Here is a 21,896-nt window from a genome sequence, read left to right as displayed (position 1 = left end):
CCGTTGTGTCAACCAACACTTGGTGGTTGAACGGCTAATAGGTGTTTCACAAACCTAGCCTAACACTTGGGCACCGCAAGAACCTACCCACAAGTGAGGTAACTCAATGATATGAGCAATCCACTAGAGTTACCTTTCGGCTCTCCGTCGGAGAAGGTACAAGACCCCTCACAATCACCATGAGATGGCCATGAACAATCACCAACTCATACCAATGCTTCTCTACTGCTCCAAGCCGTCTAGGTGACGGCAACCACCAAGAGTAACAAGAAATCCACAGCCACAACGATCCCCAAGTGCCACTAGATGCAATCAATCAAGCAAATGCACTAGGAATTAATCTTAATCTCACTATGATGATGAATCAATGATAGAGATGAGTGGGAGGAGTTTGCTTAGGCTCACAAAGATGTCAAGTATGTCAAAGTGCCAAGAGAGTGAGCCCTAAGCTGGCCAAAGTCTATATATAGCCCCCTCAAACAAATAGAGCCGTTGCTCTTCGCAAACGTGACCAGACACACCTGACCAGACACACCCTAGCATCCGATCGGCCAAGTCCGGTCAACCGATGGCCACCATGTGTCCTCCCTTTGAACGCTACTCATTGGATTCCAATGGTTAAGCCAAGTAGCACCAACGGCTAAGTCGCAATCGGACGCGCCAGTGCGAGACCGGACACTGCCACCCAGTGTCCACTCACGCACGCGCCCATGCCACCGAGACTTCAACCTGACGTGCTACATTATGACTGTACGCTCCTCCAATGTGGAGTCCGGTCACTTCCAGTAAGGGTCTAGAGAGGGAAAATCGCGACCGGACGCGCCCCTGCGCTCGATCCTCTCTGGCTCAACAGTCGAGCCTCCACGCTACCATGTCACGCTACGTCACCTGTGACTGGACGCACCTCATGTGAGTCCTATCATGCATCCCCAGTAGAGTCCAATCGAAGACCAGAGGCAATGCCACTCTGCGCCACACATACCAGACGTGCCCAGGGAGAGTCTGGTCTCCCCGAGGCCAGAGTCCGATAGAGTATTGTCAGGTTCATAAACCTAGGGTCCCCAATGGACCGGCTTCCCTACAAAAACTTAGCCCAATAGGCGGCGTAGCCACAACGCACGCATCTCGGGTCAGCCTAGATACATGATGATAGGCCGGGACATTGATTCGGTCCCCGACCAGAAGGCCTAGCCAAGGTGGGGACACAGTCCGACTTCAACCTCCTTTTGCGACCAGGGATGCACTAGATCTCTGCTTATAGCTCTTCCTCGATAGACATGGTTGGGGCCGACTGGGAACGACCGACTAGGGACGTCCGCTCAGTGAGGGCCTGATGATCAGGCAGAGCAGATAAGGTAAGGCACTCAAGTCAAACCGCAATACCGAGGACCGTACCCTGCCATACCCTGCACACCTATAGGACGGTGCCACCAGGCCATGCCAGAAGGGCACTATGCAACCTTCTAGGCGTGTCAGAACCCAAACAGTATTGTAGGCGCCGACATTTGCCATACCAGGCGAACACGGTGGAGCCTGCCACATGCATCTGGACATGAACAATATTGTGGACACTGACGACCGTCTCGTACCCGACAGCATGGGCAACAAGACTAGGTAGCACACGTATACATTCTCTCTCTTTCTCTAACTTGTAAGAACCCATCCCCTTCAACTATAAAAGGGGATGAGCTCTCTCCTAAAAAGGATATGGCTTTTTTTGGCTCTCTAGCTCTCCTAAAAAAAGAGAAGCTAGACTATTTGAGCACTCGACCTGAGAACTCGAATAGCTCAATAGCTCTAGAACTTAAAGCTACATAGAGCATACACTCCAATACTTAGCGCACGTTAGAGCCCCCGTCACTCTCGGCCCTTTGGTTCAGAGTCTGACCGGGCCTTTAACACCCCCTTCTTATTCATACTCGTTTGTAGCACCATAGCAAACTTCGAGCACCTGGGCTCAGGAATAAAGTCACTGACCGACTAAAACTGGATGTAGGGCACGTTGCCTAAACTAGTATAAATCATGTGTCATTGAGTGCTAGACCATATCCGATCACAACGCACGACAAAACTACAAATATTTACTTGTTGGTCACTTTTCTCACCGATAGTTGGTGTCGTCCATGGGGAGGACGCTATGCGTTCATGCTTTTGGTCATCGGATGGCCCATCTTTCCACCATCTTTGGCATGGCGGGCTCAAGCGATACGATTCGCTTTGGCTCGCTAGAGTTTCCCACGCTCCCACCCATTGGGATGTGGGTTCCTTCCATCTTTGAGCCGCTCTGACCTTCCTCTTCGAAAGTCTAGACTTCATCGCTGACTAGCTCAGCGTACTCCGCCTCCATGAGGAGGCACTTGTCTCGGCGCCCACTGGAGGAGGAGCACCCTCTGCTGGCCCTGGGCCACTCAACGACCTCAATGTTGAGACACCCGCGCTTCGCCTTGAGCCCATGCTAGGCTCAAACTCCATGGTGAGTAACGTACATATTGTTCTTTATTTACTATTTAACACCTTCCGCCGATTCTCTAGAGGGACCCTGTTGTCCTCACCATGACCGCCGTAAGACAGGTTCCCCTATGGCTTTACATCTCCCATGGACGCGTGCGCGCGGGGGCTCCGAAGGATGTGGATGCCCCCCCTCTCATATCTGAATTCATGGGGATGGCGGGCTATGCTCTCGCCTCCTTTCACGACCTCGTAGATGACGAGGTCAAAATTGACGGCTCTAGTATCAGCGATGTTGTGGCATTTGGCCACCCTCTGTCCTAGGAGTGCGCTATGACGGACGCTCTGGGACAGCCATCGGTGGTAGCAGAATCTCTATAGACTCACACCCCTTCGGACCCTTGTGCGAAGGCCCTCGCATGTGCGTAGGAGCATGGTGAGAAGTTACGACAAAGGCGTTAGAGTCAGCCGCCACCTGCGGTAGTATGCTTGGCACAGCACGCTGTGCCCCATGCATGTAACCCGACAAGCGGCACTCTAGGTCATGCCCGCTAGGTCTAGCATAACATCCTGAATGGAGGGAACAATCCCTCATAGTTCACTTAGGCTGTCCAGAACATCATTGCTACAGCGATGCTTCTACGTGGCCTTCCCGAGCCTGCCGACCCCTAGGAACAAGCAATCCACCAGAACCTCTGGACGCTGGTGGAAACCACCGCTGTTCAACAGGTAGAGAGCTCTGCGTCACGACACATGCTCGTGGCCTCTTGCCCTATCAGGGGAATGGGGCCACACTAGTCGAATCGCTCTATCCACTCACCACTACAGTTGCTAGGTGTGGGGGTATTAACCCCTATACCCTTACGGCTAAGCTTGGGCTGGCCTGGATTGATGGGTTCAGTCCACCTGAAAGACGATGTGCGGCCCAGTTAACCTGATCGGAGTCCCACACAAGGAATCAAGACGGATTTGGCGACCAAGCAGGATCCTGGTCGGTTAGAATAGGAATCCTTATCCGGCCACATATGGCAATTGTAACTGACTAGGATTAGTTTCCAGATCTGTAACCCTGCCCCCGGACTATATAAGGCGGGCAGGGGACACCTCTAAAAAATATCTCTCATTGACATACAGCAATACAAATCAGATGCAGGACATAGGTATTACGCCTTCTTGGCGGCCGAACCTGGATAAAACCTCGTGTCCGTCTTGCGTCACCGTCCTGTTTGGGGCTTGCGCATCTGTCTGCCGATAATCTACTACCTTGGGCATACCCCTAGGTAGACTGCCGACCATATTTCGTCGACAGTGGCGCGCCAGGTAGGGGGTGTGCGTACTGCTCTCCAAGCAAACAAGATGGTCATCATCTCCGGCTCCATGGCTACGCCCAATGGCCTCATGTTCACCGTCGGCCAGATCACCTGGACCACCGACTCCGACGACTCCATCGCCATGACCATGGAGGAGGCGTGGATTCAGCCTACGCCGACGCCTACTTCACCTGCATCGGCTACGGCTCCAACCACGGTGAACACGGCTCCAACCACAACGGATACGGCTCCAACCACGATGGACCTGGCTCCGACCACGGGACATCTGGCTCCGACCATGCCTACAGCCACGCCGACAACCCGTCATCCGCTTCCCCGCTACAGAGGAAAGCAGATCGACAATACTGACCTGCTCGACTCCGTTGATTGGGTCGGCATCCAACTCGCTGAAACCCTGGCTCTGGTAAGTACGATTCAAAGCCAACCTAACGAGCAGGTAACAGCTCCCCACAACAGATCTATCCGACAAGTTCGGACCAGTCGCCCTACGCGACTTGGAACAGATCTTGTGGTCGTATCAACTCCTGAGGGGCGTTTCGCTCGTCGCCGGCCAGCCGTCGCGATGGGTCTCCAACTCTGTGAGTACGAAGTCCCGATGAAGAACCACTAGGTCCAGCCCTACGGCCTGCAAAATGCTGCCTCCTGCTATGCGAACAACCTGCGACGCCGCTCGGATCTGTGTCCTATACACCGATCTCGGCCGAAGCCATGCAACATCGTCAACATGGTCCGGATTGAAGATTATCAAGAAGGATCTGTCCACACAGTCCGAGAGGGTGACTCCAGCTCCTCATCCGGCATCGCATCCAATGCATCTGTCCACACCGAGCTTCAGCGTCATGAAGATGAAGGCGTCAAATACGATCTGGATCTACCAGACCACGCCCCGGGTTTCCCCCAATTTCCGTCTTTCCCGCCAAGACGAGGGGATTTGATCCATGTTGTCAGCAACGACGAGCCGCCAGCAGTTGGCGAAATAGAACAAGAAAAGACTACACATGAAGCACGCAATATTGACCGGTTTAATCACCGGCAAATCGAAGCTGAAGCAGACCAGGAGGCACGACGCATAAGGGTCCAACCACGTGACCTCAACAATGCTTTCGACAGGGTGGGGGACAAACAAGTCTTCAAGACCCCAAGCGCCAACGTAGCCATCACCATGGTGACAATACAGCGGCTGCCCAACACTCCCGAGACCCAAGCAATCCGTGATGACATACAAGCTTATCTGACAGCTGCCATGGCTCAGACCGCAGAGATGAATCAAGCCCGGGCTCCATCCATTTCTGTCGAATCAAGCCACAGCCGCCAATACTCAAGTCGCTCACAGCCACTCAACCAACGTGGCTCGCGCAATAATGACCCATCGGACAACCGTCAAGGCAGAAACGGTGGTCATGATGGTGGTCGGGACGACAACCGCCACCGGGAGGATAACCGCCACGACGTTCGAGGCGACAACCGCCGAGATAACCGCGACAATCGCCGTGATAACCACGGTCGCAGGGCTAATCCAGATGGCAATCGAGATCGCCGCAATGGCAATAACGATCTTCGCCATTACCTCGTCAGACGTGATCTGCGCGCTCGCATCAACCAGAGAGCCAACGATCGTGCATCCCATGAAAGCTATCGCCGTATGGAATATGACACTGCCCACGGCCCACCGGGTTTGAAGCAGTTCACTCCACACCTTCGCCAAGTCATATGGCCCAAGAATTTCAAACTCGAGAAACTTCAGAAGTACGATGGCAAGGAAAACCCCGAATTATGGGTCATGCTCTACGAAACTGCGTGCCGCTCAGCCATGGCTGACGAGCACGTCATGTCTAACTACTTCCCAGTCGCTGTTGGTCATGCAGGTCACCAATGGCTGGTTAGCTTGCCAGCGAACTATTTTGACTCTTGGCAGGAGCTCAGGCAGGCCTTCATCGACAATTTCATCGCTACTTGTGAACAACCCGGCAACAAGTACGACCTACAACGGATCCAAGATCGGAAGGATGAACCACTGCACGAGTACGTTCGGCGTTTCTCGGAGATGCGCATCAAGGTTCCATCAATCTCCGACAACGAAGCAATCGAGGCTTTCGTCACCGGCCTCCGGTTCCACGATGCCCTAAGAGACAAGCTCCTCCGGAAGAGACCCAAATCAGTAACAGCGCTTTTGGCCACCGCTAAGAAATACGCGGACGCTGATGACGCTAAAAAGATAATCATTGAAGAAGCAGCAAGGGTTCCACGCTCCGACCACCCTCCACACCGCGACGATTACCATGGCAATCGTGGTCGGAACGACAATTTTGACCGCCGCAACCAGCGCAACGACTCCCGCGACCATCGTGATCAACGTAATCAGCGGCGCAACTACCGTGACGATTACAGGAGCAAGCGCGCTCGGGAAGACGACGGCGAGGTCAATACCGTGAAAAAGGGCAGCGGGCGTCGTAACTACGAGGACGACTACGCCAAAGCATTGAAGGGGCCCTGCCAGCTCCATCCCAAGTCGAACCACACCATGGAGAATTGCTGCGTCCTCAAGACTATCTACACGCGTCAACAGGCTCCGGATACGTCCGACAAGCCTAACGACATGGGGGAACAGCGCAACAAGGACAACGACGACGACGATGCAAACCCTCGTCATAAATACGTCAAGCCGACTGATCGCGTGCACACCATCATCGGCGGCAAGGTGTCCATTGAGACCAAACGAGAACGCAAGCTGCTCGCCCGCGCTTGCTTGAACGTGGCAAACGCCGACAACCTTCTCACCGATCCGTGTTTTCCTCCGTGGTCTCACCGTGAAATCTACTTCAGCAGGAAGGACCAATGGGCTGCCATACCCGAGCCAGGGCATTTTCCCTTGGTCCTCGATCCTTGTATCAACAAGGTTCAATTCGACAGGGTACTGATAGACGGTGGCAGCTCCATTGATATACTATTCAAGAACAGCCTGCCCGCTCTGAAAATAGCCCAGGCGGACCTGAAGCCGTACGAGGCACAGTTCTGGGGCGTTCTCCCCGGACAGAGCTCCACACCTCTCGGGCAGATCACGCTACCTGTGCAATTTGGGACTCCGGACCACTTTCGCACCGACTATGTCAACTTCGTGGTCGCTGATTTCGACGGCACCTACCATGCTATTCTTGGTCGACCGTCGCTTACCAAGTTCATGGCCATACCTCATTACAGGTATCTGGTGCTCAAGATGCCTACTGAGAAAGGAGTTTTAACCCTCAGGGGCAACGTATACGCAGCTTATACCTACGAGGACGACAGCTTCAAAATAGCAGAGGCCCACGACCTCTCTATTCGCATGGCCGAGACCATGCTCGACGCTAAGAAGACCTCGGCCGATCACCTGGAGATCCCAGAGCTTGAGGCTCCGTGCAAGAACATCAGGTCCAAGGAGCACAAGACAATCCAGCTGGTCAAGGGCGATCCCAGCAAAACGGCCCTCATCGGGGCCGACCTGGATCCCAAATAGGAAGACGCGCTCGTCAGGTTCTTGAGGGGCAATGTGGATGTGTTTGCATGGAAACCTTCCGACATGCCCGGTGTACCTCAGAACTTGATTGAGCACTCCTTAAATGTCAACAGCAAGGCCAAACCAGTCAAGCAGAAGCTACGACGGTTCGCTCGTGATAAAAAGGAGGCAATTAGGGTAGAAGTTACACGGCTTTTGGCAGCCGGATTTATCAAAGAAGTGTATCATCCGGAATGGTTAGCCAACCTGGTTCTTGTACGCAAAAAGAATAATGAATGGAGAATGTGCGTTGATTACACTGATCTCAACAAACACTGCCCTAAGGACCCCTTTGGCTTATCTCGCATAGACGAGGTTGTAGATTCAACCGCCGGTTGCGAGCTGCTTTCCTTTCTCGATTGCTACTCTGGTTATCACCAGATCGCTCTCAAAAAGGACGACCAGATCAAGACATCTTTCATCACGCCTTTCAGCGCCTACTGCTACACGACTATGTCGTTCGAGCTCAAAAACGTCGGTGCTACCTACCAACATGCTATACAGGCCTGCCTCAACGACGAGATAAAAGACGGCCTCGTCGAGGCTTATGTCGATGATGTAGTTGTCAAAACCAAGGAAGCACATACCCTTGTTGACAATCTAGAACGCACCTTCGCAGCCCTTAATTTGTTCCAATGGAAATTAAACCCAAAGAAGTGCATCTTTGGTGTCCCTTCTGGCATATTGCTCGGCAACGTCGTTAGTTACGACGGCATACGCCCTAACCCGGAGAAAGTCAAAGCTATCTTAGACATGAAGCCCCCAAAAAAGGTGAAGGATGTCCAGAAGCTTACCGGCTGCATGGCTGCTCTAAGCCATTTCATATCAAGATTAGGAGAAAAAGGACTACCGTTTTTCAAACTGCTCAAAGCGTCCGAGAAGTTTGAGTGGTCGGAGGAAGCAGACGCTGCCTTCACGCAGCTAAAACAATACCTCACGTCACCTCCGGTACTTACTGCTCCCAGAGAAGACGAAACTCTCCTACTTTACATTGCGGCAACCGATCAGGTGGTTTCCACTACAATGGTGGTCGAGCGCGACGAGCCGGGCCACGTCTACAAGGTACAGCGGCCAATTTATTTCATTAGTGAGGTACTCAACGAATCCAAGACCAGGTACCCACAGATTCAGAAACTGCTCTACGCCATACTGATAACATCCCGAAAGTTGAGACATTACTTCGACGGATATCGTGTGGTGGTCATGACCGAGTATCCTTTGGGGGACATCATTCGCAATAAGGATGCGAACGGGCGCATCGTCAAATGGGCAATGGAGCTATGCCCCTTTTCCTTGGAATTTGCAAGCCGTACTACAATCAAGTCTTAGGCGCTCGTCGATTTCATCGTCGAGTGGACAGATTTAAGCACGCCTGCCTCTCTGGGATCCAACGAATATTGGATGATGTACTTCGATGGTTCTCTCAACATTGACGGTGCGGGAGCAGGAGTTCTTTTCGTGTCACCATCCAAGGAGCAGCTCCGGTACGTCCTTAGGATTTATTTCCCAGCATCTAATAATACCGCCGAGTATGAAGCATGCCTGCATGGCCTACACATTGCGGTTGAGCTTGGAGTTAAATGTCTCTATGTCTATGGAGATTCGGCTCTGGTCATCAACCAACTCAACAAGGACTGGGACACGACCAGTGAAAAGATGGATGCATATTGCAAATCAATAAGAAAGCTGAAAGGCAGGTTCTATGGCATCGAGTACATACACGTGGTCCGGGACAAGAACCAGGCAGCGGATGCGTTGTCAAAGTTAGGATCATCCTGAGCCAAAATCCCACACGGCGTATTTGTCCAAGACCTGCTCACGCCCTCCATTGAAGATGAAGATTCAACGACCGACAAAGTTTCAGACCAGCAATTAGTGGCTACGGTTCCGGCGCCGAGCACAACCGAGCCGCTTCCAACCACTCATGAGAAGGACTGGAGAACACCTTTCATCAAGTACTTAACAGATGGTAGCGGTTATATTGATCGAACAGAAAATGAGTGCCTGATGCGTCGTAGTAAGCAGTATCTGCTCATCGATGGCAAGTTATGGCGTAAAAATGCTAAGGAGGAAATCCTGATGAAGTGTATAACCCAGGAGGTAGGCGAGCATCTCCTAGACCAAATCCACTCTGGCTCCTGCGGCAACCACGCGGCCTCAAGAACACTGGTCGGTAAGGCTTTCCGAGCAGGGTTCTATTGGCCGTCAGCAGTGGCCGACGCAGAGAAGCTAGTCCGCCGCTGTGAGGGTTGTCAGTTCTTCTCCAAGAGAATCCATGTACCAGCACGTGAGATCCAGACGATTCTAGCCTCTTAGCCCTTCGCATGCTGGGGACTGGACATGATCGGGCCTTTCAAACCAGCTCCTGGGAAATTTACATGCGTCTTCGTGCTAATTGATAAGTTTTCTAAGTGGATAGAATACATGCCTCTGGTACAGGCATCCTCAGAGAAAGCTGTCACATTCCTCGACCAGGTCATCCACCGTTTCGGCGTGCCCAACAGCATCATTACTGATCTGGGTACTCAGTTCACCGGGAACGCTTTTTGGGACTTCTGCGATGAAAGGAGCATAGTTGTAAAATACGTCTCGGTGGCGCATCCTAGAGCTAATGGACAAGTTGAGCGGGCAAATGGCATGATCTTGGACGCATTGAAGAAGAGGATGTACAGAGAAAACGATAAAGCTCCTGGAAGATGGCTCAAGGAGTTACTAGCCATGGTCTGGGGCCTCTAAACTCAGCCCAGTCGTAACACTGGCGTCTCATCATATTTTATGGTTTACGGCGCTGAGGCAGTCCTCCCACCAGATATAGCTTTCAGATCAGCACGGGTAGAGAACTTCGATGAAGGCAAGGTCAATGAAGTATGGGAGCTAGAAGTCAACAACGCAGAAGAGAAAAGGCTTGACTCTTGCGTACGCACGGCCAAATACCTTGCTGTTTTGCGCAGGTACTACAACAAGAACGTTAAAGAGCGTTTCTTCGTGGTCGGGGACTTAGTCCTGAAGTGGAAGACGAACCAGGCTGGTGTCCACAAACTCGCAACCCCATGGGAGGGACCCTTCATGATCAAGGAAGTCACACGTCCAACGTCTTATAGGTTAGCTCATCTGGACGGCACGGACGTACCGAACTCATGGCACATCGACAAGCTTAGACGTTTCTATGCTTAACTACTGAGATATGTACTCTACTTGTATTTTCGATTTACTTTACTAAAGCAACTATGATTTCTCCGACCACTCTAATGTGTCACTCTGAATTTTATGGTTATTCTAACTTAAGCCAGTACAAGCCGACCACCACTCCTTCTACGGTTTTCGGAGCAGGCCCTGTCTCCGGTTCCTCCCAACACGTGCACGGGATCCGCTCTCTACGTTGCGGGTGATCGGCAGGTCCCCCCTGGTTTGACTTGTCTGTGTCCACGTGTGCACAGGTCATAGTACCTCACACTCCGACCACATGCCAGACTAGGGCCGCACAAACTTTTCAGGATGACGTGTCGAGCAAAACGGTACAACTAAACAGAACGTTAACACGTTCCCACTTAGTTACACCAACAAAAAATTTCAAGCTTAAAGTACGTTTTGTATAAAACAAACAAGCTTATAATGATATATAGTTACGTTATTACAAGCTTGCCTGAAAAGGCTCAAGTTTACAATAACACAACTATGTCCTCCTTCTACAGCTCTAAGCCTATTACACTGGCTGGTCGGGGCGCATGGCATTTACTGCTCGCCGCCTCTGATACCCTACTTGAGTCTCGGGGACTCTTGAGCTAGTCAAGCTGAAGGGGATGGCCCCGCTGGTGCCTGGCTGGTCGAGACCGCAGGCTTCGTTGGTTGGCTTGCAGCTGATGGCATTTCCAGCTGGCTTGTCGATGGCATACCCTGCACAGGTGCTGTCCCACCTCCGCACAGGTTAATATCACCAATTATCTTTGACGACAAATCCAGCTGGGCCGTCCGAAGCTCTTTGGCCTTGTCTGGGTCTATCTCCTTCGGGTACCAGCCTCCAAGCGTTTGAGATCGATCAGGGGGTAGTGAGCACGCACCATGCTTAGCACATGGGCACCCGTGTACTCACCCGCCTCCTTTACGAAGTCTTGGAACCATCCCCATGCTTGCTTGCATCTCTCGACCAGTCCGAGCTGGGGCGTCCTTAGCTCTTCCTCTATGAGCGCTGGGTCGATAAGGTCGAGGATGGGCACAATGCCAGTTGCCATTTCTTGGCACCGCTTGTTCCACGTGTCCCGCTCCTCGGTGGCCTTAAGGCATTGTGCTTTCCAGTCGTCACGCTCCTTGATCACGGCCTCCAGGTGCCTCTTGGCATTGACTTTCAAAACTGAAAGCAGTACAAGACATCAAATGTGATGACACGACAAGGCAAGGTGGGCAATAGAATGAGAAAGGTGGTCTGGAGTGCTTACTTTTCAGGTTGTCTTTCATTCTGTTAGTGTGGTCTTGGAGTTCCGACTGGCTGCGTGCCAGTTTCTCGTTGTCCTCCTTCAGGCGACCGCATTCTGCAAGCACACGGCTGTTCTCCCCCTAGAGGCAGGTCACTTCAGCTTCTAAACCTGCATTACAGCTATTACTGCCAAGAACACAATAACACAAGTCCCGCACTTGCTATGATACGGTGAAAACTTACTTGTTCTCTCTCGCTCTTTGTTTTTGAGCTGGCCGACCAGGTTTTGGTTCTGTGCTTCTCGGTCTGTCCTCTCCTGGTCGGCGGCTTCAAGTTGGTGCCATAGGCGTTCCACTTCAGCCATCAGCTCCTTATTGGTCGTCGTGATTCCTTCTATCTGGTCGAAGCACCTTTTTCGGTATCTTGCAGTTTTCATCAAGTCCTGCATATAGACAAGCTACGTCAGATAGTTCGACTACACAACAGGGTCAAGGACTCAAGCCAAATATACCTGGACTTCCGTCACCAGAAGCTTGGCCGCCCGTTCGACTCTTAAGGTCTCTTCGACCTCTGGGATTTCCTCGTGCATGACCCATTCGTCGTTCCAATAGCGCGACACATATACATGTTGTCGCCTATCTTGGGGACGGCCTAGGACTTCTTCCACTTCATCCTCTTCAGCCTCCTGTTTGGGAGGCGGCACTGGTCTAGAGTTCGCAGACTCCATGACCACCAGGGCTTTCCCGCGAGCCGTCGCATCGGCAACCATGTTCTGGGCAACTTCTAACTGCTGCCCCTCGGCTAGATCCAGCTCCCTTGGCGCCGTGGTATCCGCCTCAGCAGGTTTCGTGCTTGGAGCACTTGTATTCTACTCGGTTGTCTTCTTGACCAGCTGCTCGGGGACTGGTGTCTGGTCGTCCGCCTGCTGAGGCCCAGGCGGAGTCCCTGCCATGGGCTCCTCCATGGCTGGTTGCTGAGCAGTTTGTCCCGCTGTTGTTGGTGAGGACGTTCCGCACCCAGCTAGCTGGTCGGGGCTTTCGGTGGACGCCGATCTAATGAATTCAGAGACAAATTCAGAAGATAATAGCGTCCAATGCAAAATGCAAAGCTTACATCAAAAATATAGATACTTATAGTTTCGACTTGCGGAAGGATGTGGCGAAGGAACATCTCCTCGACCGCCCCTGCTCCGCTTGCTCGGCAGTTTCCACCGGGACTTGTTCAACCTCCGGTACGGGCGTCGGAGTATGATGCGGCATGTTTCCTTCGTCTGTCCTCTGTGTTGCAGTAGGCGGTGCTGTGACCACTGCTAGCCCAGAGGAGACACCCTGCTCCGTCGGTCCCACCTGCCTTCTCCTCTTTCGAGGGACGAGCCGGAAGATGTCCGCATCCTCTGCTTCGTCGTCCGATAGGGGGAAGATGGCTTGACGTCGTTTGCTGGTAGCCGGATGCTTGCCAGTGGCTCTAGTCGAGGCGTCCTCTACGGTCTCGAGAACCGCCCAGTGAACGTCGTCGGTCCTGGCGCTGGTCTGGGCGGCTGGGCCGGTAGCTTGCGGCCATTCTACACTAGGGGGAGGCGACACGAACACTTCTGCCCGGTCATGGCCATTACACTGAGACACAAAATGAAGGAAAAGATAGTTATTTTCTTAATACAACATGACTCTACAGTTAAAAGGAGGCGTCATTTACCTTTGGGGGAGATCGAGCCAGCTTGAAGGCGTGCTCGATAGCATTCAGTGCAACATAATTGGGATCGGCTAGGTTGAACAGCTCTCCAATCCTGGCCTTGATCTCCATCTTGTCGAGCGGCTCCTTCCTGGTCCTCGTTGGATCAGCGCCTCCTTGGTACTCGAAGCCAGGATGAATCCTTTTCTGGCAGGGCTGAATTCTTCGGCTGATGAAGTTGCCGACCACGCTCGGGCCATCAAGCCTTCCCCACGGGATCATCCTGAGCAGTTCGGCGATCTGCTCTAAGTTCTCGGGCTTCTCCGACCAGCTACTCTTCTTCTCTAGAATCAGCCCCACATCGCACAGAGTGATGGTGTTCGGCTCTTCACGGATGTAGAACCACTTCTTGTACCACTCGTCCAATGAGGTGTTCCAGGGGCAGTGCAGGTATTGAGCCTTCATGCCGTCACGTAGGTTCAGGTAGACGCCTTCGGCGATCTTCGAGCCACCGCTCCCTTTCTTTCGAAGACAGAACAGGTGGCGAAAGAGGTCGAAATGGGGCTGGAAGCCACCATAAGCCTCGTAGAGATGGATGAAGGTGGAGACAAGAAGAATCGAGTTGGGATGCAGATTGCAAATCCCAATCTCGTAGTACAAGCAGAGACCCTGAAGGAAAGGGTGCACTGGAATCCCAAAACCCCATTTGAAGAAGTCTTCAAAGACCACAATCTCACCTGGTTGTGGATCGAGGAAGCTTTCTCCTTCCGGCGCATGCCATCCCGCAAGTGCCTTGTTGTGGAGCACTCCCATGGCGACGAGGTCCTCGATGGTCTGCTCATTGCTCCGCGACTTCCACCATTCCTTCGCCATGACCCCACCTTTCTTCTGGGCGTCTCTCTTCGCCATTAGTTCGTCCTTACTAAGTGGGTGGATGCGGGAGACCGAGGGGATTGGCGATGATTTTTGGGGGAATAGGGTTTCGGCAGGAAGAAGAAGAAGGTTGTGGCGGCAGATGACAATGGGGAACGGTGTGAGTAACTTACCAGATCTACATTATATAAAACAAAGAGCACCGTCATTTCATTCGCCCGAGAATATTGGGAGTCGTGCGCACGTGCCGCAGACGGTTGTTCACACAACCTCGAAATCTATGCCAATAAATGCGCTCCTTCGTTAACAGTGTACGCGCCTCTTCGTTGATGGTGTAAGAGGGCCCACACTGACACACCTCAATACAGGTGTCAACCGACTGTTTGCAAAAAAAAAAAGAAGAAGAAGACAGAATGATGTACTATACCTATTTACTTTTTTGACCAGACGTGTCAGACTAGACTTGGCAAAGAATAGAGAAAAATAAGTACACCAAATAATAATACAAGCAGCGCAAGTGATCGTGGATTTGCCCTGACCACTACTGTGCTCGGGGACTACCCAGACCACTACTGTGCTTGGAACTACCTAGACCACTACTGTGCTTGGAACTGCCCAGACCGCTACTGTGCTCGGGGACTGCCCAGACCACTACTGTGCTTGGAACTGCCCAGACCACTACTGTGCTTGGAACTGCCCAGACCACTACTGTGCTTGGATACTGCCCAGACCACTACTGTGCTTGGAACTGCCTAGACCGCTACTGTGCTTGGATACTGCCCAGACCACTTTTGTGCTCAGGGACTACTCCGACCACGGCCGTGCCCGGGGACTGCTCCGACCATTACCATATTCAGGAACTACTATGACCACCGCCGTGCTCGGGGACTCTCCCGACCACTTCTTATAGTTTTGCTCTCCTCGGCTACATGTGATTTGTACTCACATACAGTTGAGAGACATTTATTTAGACCTTGCTACAAGGCTCATACTTCGCCTTCCAGCAAGCTCAGGGACTACGTCGGTGCGATGCACCTGCCGGTGTGTCTTGTTTTGCCTGTACGTCAATTGGATTCTTAACTTTAGCGGAATTTCTTTTTTAAACCCTGGCACCACGTGCCTGCGTCACCTACTACCAGGCTCGGGGACTAAGTGGGCACACTTCACCTTGCGGTGAATGTGTTTGTTTAAATCGACCCCTGTGCTTTGAATGATTATAAGGATTATTAATATGCTCGGGGACTGCCCCGACCACCGCTTGAATAATGGTTCTCCTTGGCTACATGTGATTTATACTCACATACAGTTAAGAGACATTTCTTTAGACCTTGCTATAAGGCTCATACTTTGCCTTCCAGTAAGCTCGGGGACTACGTCGGTACGATGCACCTGCCGGTGCATCATGTTTTGCCTGTACGACAATTCGGTTTTCAACTAAACTATGAATTCTTTTTAGACCCTGGCACCACGTGCCTACGTCACCTACTACCAGGCTCGGGGACTAAGTGGGCACACTTCACCTTGCGGTGAATGTGTTTGTTTTTCGACCCCTACGCTTCTGATGTTCAAGGACGCTATGCTTCAAGACCACTTACATTTCTTATCAGAAATACAAGTGGGCACACTTCTCAGGACAGAAATCTTTTTCTTTTTTCTTAAGAGCACCATACATTCTTCGGACAACCTACTTCTCCGGTGATGACGGCGGTTGGAGGCGTCAAGGATTCAAGCCTCGCTTGTCGGAGAAGGTTAAAATGGCATGTCACAGCATAATACATGATGCTCGGGGACTAGCTGTGGGGGTATTAACCCCTATACCCTTACGGCTAAGCTTGGGCTGGCCCGGATTGATGGGTTCAGTCCACCCGAAAGACGACGTGCGGCCTAGTTAACCTGATCGGAGTCCCGCACAAGGAATCAAGACGGATTTGGCGACCAAGCAGGATCCTGGTCGGTTAGAATAGGAATCCTTATCTGGCCACATATGGCAATTGTAACTGACTAGGATTAGTTTCCAGATCTGTAACCCTGCCCCCCGGACTATATAAGGCGGGCAAGGGACCCCTCTAAAAAACATCTCTCATTGACATACAGCAATACAAATCAGACGTAGGACGTAGGTATTACGCCTTCTTGGTGGCCGAACCTGGATAAAACCTCGTGTCCATCTTGCGTCACCGTCCTGTTTGGGGCTTGCGCATCTGTCTGCTGATAATCTACTACCTTGGGCATACCCCTAGGTAGACTGCCGACCATATTTCGTCGACACTAGGCGTGGGGCAGCAGGCTATGGCTGTGCCATAGCCCGACCCAGTGCTCGCTCCACACCGACCACCTATGCGCGAATGGCTCAAGCCAAACCATGATGCTCGTAGCGTCATCAACAATCGACACCATACCTGGCACGACGACGGCGTCCATCAAGTGGCAGCGAGAGCGGGTGGCATGGGCCCAGGCCTGACCATTGAGGAGTGTGGGGACACACATCCTAGGCATGGTGGCCGACCAAGCGACCAGAGACCCAGCCTAGATGGCCCGAGGCCATGGGCCTTTGATCATCGCATCCAGAGAGCGCCGTTCCCACAGCGCTTCCGACTACCCACCAACATCGCTAGATACACCAGGGAAATGAACCCTGGTATATGGCTCAAAGACTTCTGGCTCGCTTGCTGAGCCGGAGGAATGGATGATGACCACTTCATCATTCAGTATCTCCCCATCTACGTGGGGGAGCATGTTCGAGCATGGTTCGAATTCCTCCCGCTCGACAGCATTCGTGACTAGGCGAATCTGAAGAGGGTCTTCATCGAAAATTTCTAGGGGATATATGTCTGTCCTAGGAATTCATGGGACCTCAAGAGCTATCAGCAGGAGCCCAATGAGTCCCTATGGGATTACATCCGTAGGTTCTCAAAATGGTGCAACTCCCTTCCTGATGTCGTTGATGCGGACGTCATCTGCGCGTTCCCTTCTAGGACAACCTATGAGTCCTTGATCAACAAGCTCGGATGTCTAAAGCCCCATACCACCTATGACCTACTCAACATCGCCATGAACCATGCCTCTGGTGAGGAGGTGGTCGGGGCGGTCTTCAGCGGTGGTTGGGACAAGGGCAAGGCCAAGCATGAGGACCAAGGCGAGGGCCCCTCCACACAAAGAGGCAAGAAGAATAAGAAGGATCGACGCCGACCGGCCAACCCAGCTTTGGTCACCATAGCCAATCATGTGGGCAAGCAGCCCCAGTAGGATTAGCCCGACCACTTCGACAAGCTCATGGAGAGTCCATGCACCAACCATGTCTATCCCGTCAAGCACCTCTACAAGGACTATGAGCTCCTCAAGCGCTTTCTGCGATAGGCTGGCAAGCCAAAGGAAGGGAAGGGCAAGGAGGAGGCAGCCAAGAAAGGTGGCATGGTAGGCAAGGATGATGATGGCTTCCCCAACCTCGAGGAATGCCTCATGATCTTTGGGGGATCCGATGCCATCCACTCCAAGCATCAGCACAAGGTACGCTACAGAGAGGCATGTGCTGCCGAGATGGCCGTCCCCTTTTTCCTTAGCTGGTCAGACTCCCTGATCACTTTTGATCAGAGAGACCATCCTTCCCATGTCACCTGACTGGGTCATTACCCACTCATCGTTGACCCCATCATCCGCAAGAAGCGCCTCACCAAGGTGCTGATGAACGGAGGCAACAGCCTCAACATTCTCTATGTCGACACCCTCGACGCCATGCGCATCCCTCGGTTGGAGCTCCACCTAGTGAGCTCCCCCCTCCACGGTGTGATCCTAGGGACATAGGTGTACCCACTCAGGTAGATTGACCTACCCATCATGTTTGGCGATCGAGCCAACTTTCACTCGAAGATCCTCACCTTTGAGGTGGTGGACTTTCTAGCGTCCTACCATGCCATCTTGGGGGGGCATGCTATACCTAGGGATGAAAACGGATCGGATACGAACGGATATCACTCATATTATATTTGTTTTCATATTTCTGTTTGGATTTGGATTCGGACACGGATAGCGTTTAGATACATATACGAATACGGATTGACTCAGTTACGGATACGAATAATGAGTATCGAATACAGTATGAATCGGATTCGGAGAAGGTCGGATACAAATATCTATTCGGATATTGAGTAAAAGCAGCATATATATATATCATACGTGCGCAAACCATTACACCACTCTATGAGTCCATAATCCATCTAGATTAAGCTGAAAGACTAAAGAGTAAAGCAACAAATAAGATAAAGATACAGATACATCATACATCAAACATCATACAAGCACCAATCTTCGCGGCATGAGTAGAAATAGCCAATCTCATGGCTTCATGGGTCTCATGGAGTCATGGTCATGGATTCAAGATCTACAATCCTTATATAGGCCATTTTTTTCATTTGAGAAAGTTTGAACAAAATATAGTTCAAATTTCACAAGTGTGTGACATAGTTTTAGAAAGTCTGTATGAGATTCAAGAATTTGTGACTAGTGTTTGATAAAACTTTCTCAAATGGGAAAATGAGCTATGTAACCATTATAGATCTTGCTGAGATGATCAAACTTGGTATTCAGAGTTTTTTCATCTGAGGTCATTTAGTGTCTCATTTGAGCAAGTTTGACCAAGTCAAATTTGGTCAAATGAAAAAACAACACTTTGACTCTAGTATTATGAACTCTAAATGACTTCAAATTGAAACGTTTTGAATACCAAGTTTGTTCAACTCATCAAGATCTACAATTGTTGTTTTGGTCAACTTTCCATTTGAGATAGTTTGGATGGTTCAAATTTGTGATTTTTAAATTTTGATGCTTACAAACTAGTTTTCGGAACCCTAGATTGTCTCAAATTGAAAAGTTTTGAATACCAAGTTTGTTCAGCTCATCAAGATCTACAATCTTTATATAGGCTATTTTTTTATTTGAGAAAGTTTGAACAAAATGTAGTTCAAATTTTACAAGTGTGACATAGTTTTAGAAAGTCTATATGAGATTCAAGAATTTGTGACTAGTGTTTGATAAAACTTTCTCAAATGGGAAAATGAGCTATGTAACAATTGTATATCTTGCTGAGACGATCAAACTTGGTATTCAGAGTTTTTTCATCTGAGGTCATTTAGTGTCTCATTTGAGCAAGTTTGACCAAGTCAAATTTGGTCAAATGAAAAAACAACACTTTGACTCTAGTATTATGAACTCTAAATGACTTCAAATTGAAAAGTTTTGAATACCAAGTTTGTTCAACTCATCAAGATCTACAATTGTTGTTTTGGTCAACTTTCCATTTGAGATAGTTTGGATGGTTCAAATTTGTGATTTTTAAATTTTGATGTTTACAAACTAGTTTTCGGAACCCTAGATTGTCTCAAATTGAAAAGTTTTGAATACCAAGTTTGTTCAGCTCATCAAGATCTACAATCCTTATATAGGCTATTTTTTTCATTTGAGAAAGTTTGAACAAAATGTAGTTCAAATTTCACAAGTGTGTGACATAGTTTCAGAAAGTCTATATGAGATTTAAGAATTTATGACTAGTGTTTGATAAAACTTTTTCAAATGGAAAAATGAGCTATGTAACAATTGTATATCTTGCTGAGACGATCAAACTTGGTATTCAGAGTTTTTTCATCTGAGGTCATTTAGTGTCTCATTTGAGCAAGTTTGACCAAATCAAATTTGGTCAAATGAAAAAACAACACTTTGACTCTATTATTATAAACTCTAAATAACTTCAAATTGAAAAGTTTTGAATACCAAGTTTGTTCAACTCATCAAGATCTACAATTGTTGTTTTGGTCAACTTTCCATTTGAGATAGTTTGGACAGTTCAAATTTGTGATTTTTAAATTTCAACGTTTACAAACTAGTTTTTGGAACCCTAGATTGTCTCAAATTGAAAAGTTTTGAATACCAAATTTGTTCATCTCATCAAGATCTACAATCCTTACATAGGCCATTTTTTCATTTGAGAAAGTTTGAACAAAATATAGTTCAAATTTCACAAGTGTGTGACATAGTTTCAGAAAGTCTATATGAGATTCAAGAATTTGTGACTAGTGTTTGATAAAACTTTCTCAAATGGGAAAATAAGCTATGTAACAATTGTAGATCTTGCTGAGATGATCAAACTTGGTATTCAGAGGTTTTTCATCTAAGGTCATTTAGTGTCTCATTGAGCAAGTTTGACCAAGTCAAATTTGGTCAAATGAAAAAACAACACTTTGACTCTAGTATTATGAACTCTAAATGACTTCAAATTGAAAAGTTTTGAATACCAAGTTTGTTCAACTCATCAAGATCTACAATTGTTGTTTTGGTCAACTTTCCATTTGAGATAGTTTGGATGGTTCAAATTTGTGATTTTTAAATTTTGACGCCTATAAACTAGTTTTCCATTTGAGAAAGTTTGGACGGTTTAAATTTTGAAGCACTAAATGATTTCAAACGAAAAAGTTGTAAACAACGAAGTTTCATAACTTTTTGAGATCTATAATTTTTATTTTGATCATTTCTCCATCCAAGGTCGTTTGAATAATATCCGGATAATATCCGTTTTTAAATATCCGGATATATCCGATACTTAACCGGATTATCCGATATCCGCCGGATATCGATGATATTACATCCGTATTTGATATCCGCCTAAGATATCCGTTTTAGTATCTGTATCTGAAAAAAATTACGGATATCCGAGTAAATATCCAGATAAGTGTTCATATTTGTTCGGTCGAACGGACGGTCGAATAAATATCCGTACCGTTTTCATCCATAGCTATACCAAGTTCATGGCGATCCCCAACTACACCTACCTCAAGTTGAACATGTTGGGACCAAACAACATCATCACTGTGGGTAGCACCTTTTCACATGCCTACACATGCGACCGCAAGCATTATGAGCTCGCCATGGCCGTCATCAACTCCGCCGAGCTCCCGGAGCACATGAACTCATCGACTCTAGCAATCCTAGACTACAACGAGCCAACCTTCTTGAGTGCCTTCCACCTAACCGAGGAAACTAAGGCGGTGGGGATCAACCCCGCTGACCTGACCAAGATGGTGTGAATCGAGACCAAGCTCCTGGACAAATAGAAAAGAGAGCTCACCAACTTTCTACGCACCAATCGCGTTGTCTTTGCGTGGAAACCTTTTGACATGCTAGGCATACCAAGGGAGGTCACCGAGCACACATTATGCCTCATCCCAGGCTCAAAGCCCACCAAGCAACGCTTGCGTCGCTTTGACGATGAGAGGCACAAGGCCATAGGCAAGGAAATCGCCAAACTCCTAGCAGTCGAGTTCATCAAAGAGGTATACCACGCCAACTGGCTAGCTAATCTTATTCTTATGAAAAATAAGACCAAGAAATAGAGAATGTGTGTTGATTATGCTGGCCTCAACAAGGTATGTCTAAAGGACTATTTTCCTTTGCCACGTATAGACCAGATAGTCGACTCCACCTCAGGATGCGAAATCCTCTCCTTTCTAGATGCCTACTCAGGCTACTGCCAGATCATAATGAAAGAGTCCGACCAGGTCGCAACTTCATTCATCACCCCGTATGGTTTGTACTGCTATATAACCATGCCTTTTGGTCTAAAGAACGCAAGTGCCACCTATCAACG

The sequence above is a fragment of the Miscanthus floridulus genome, chromosome 8, assembly GCF_019320115.1.
Source record: "Miscanthus floridulus cultivar M001 chromosome 8, ASM1932011v1, whole genome shotgun sequence".
NCBI lineage: Eukaryota > Viridiplantae > Streptophyta > Magnoliopsida > Poales > Poaceae > Miscanthus > Miscanthus floridulus.
The sequence above is the reverse complement of the archived record's forward strand: the minus strand, read 5'-3'. Positions refer to the sequence as shown.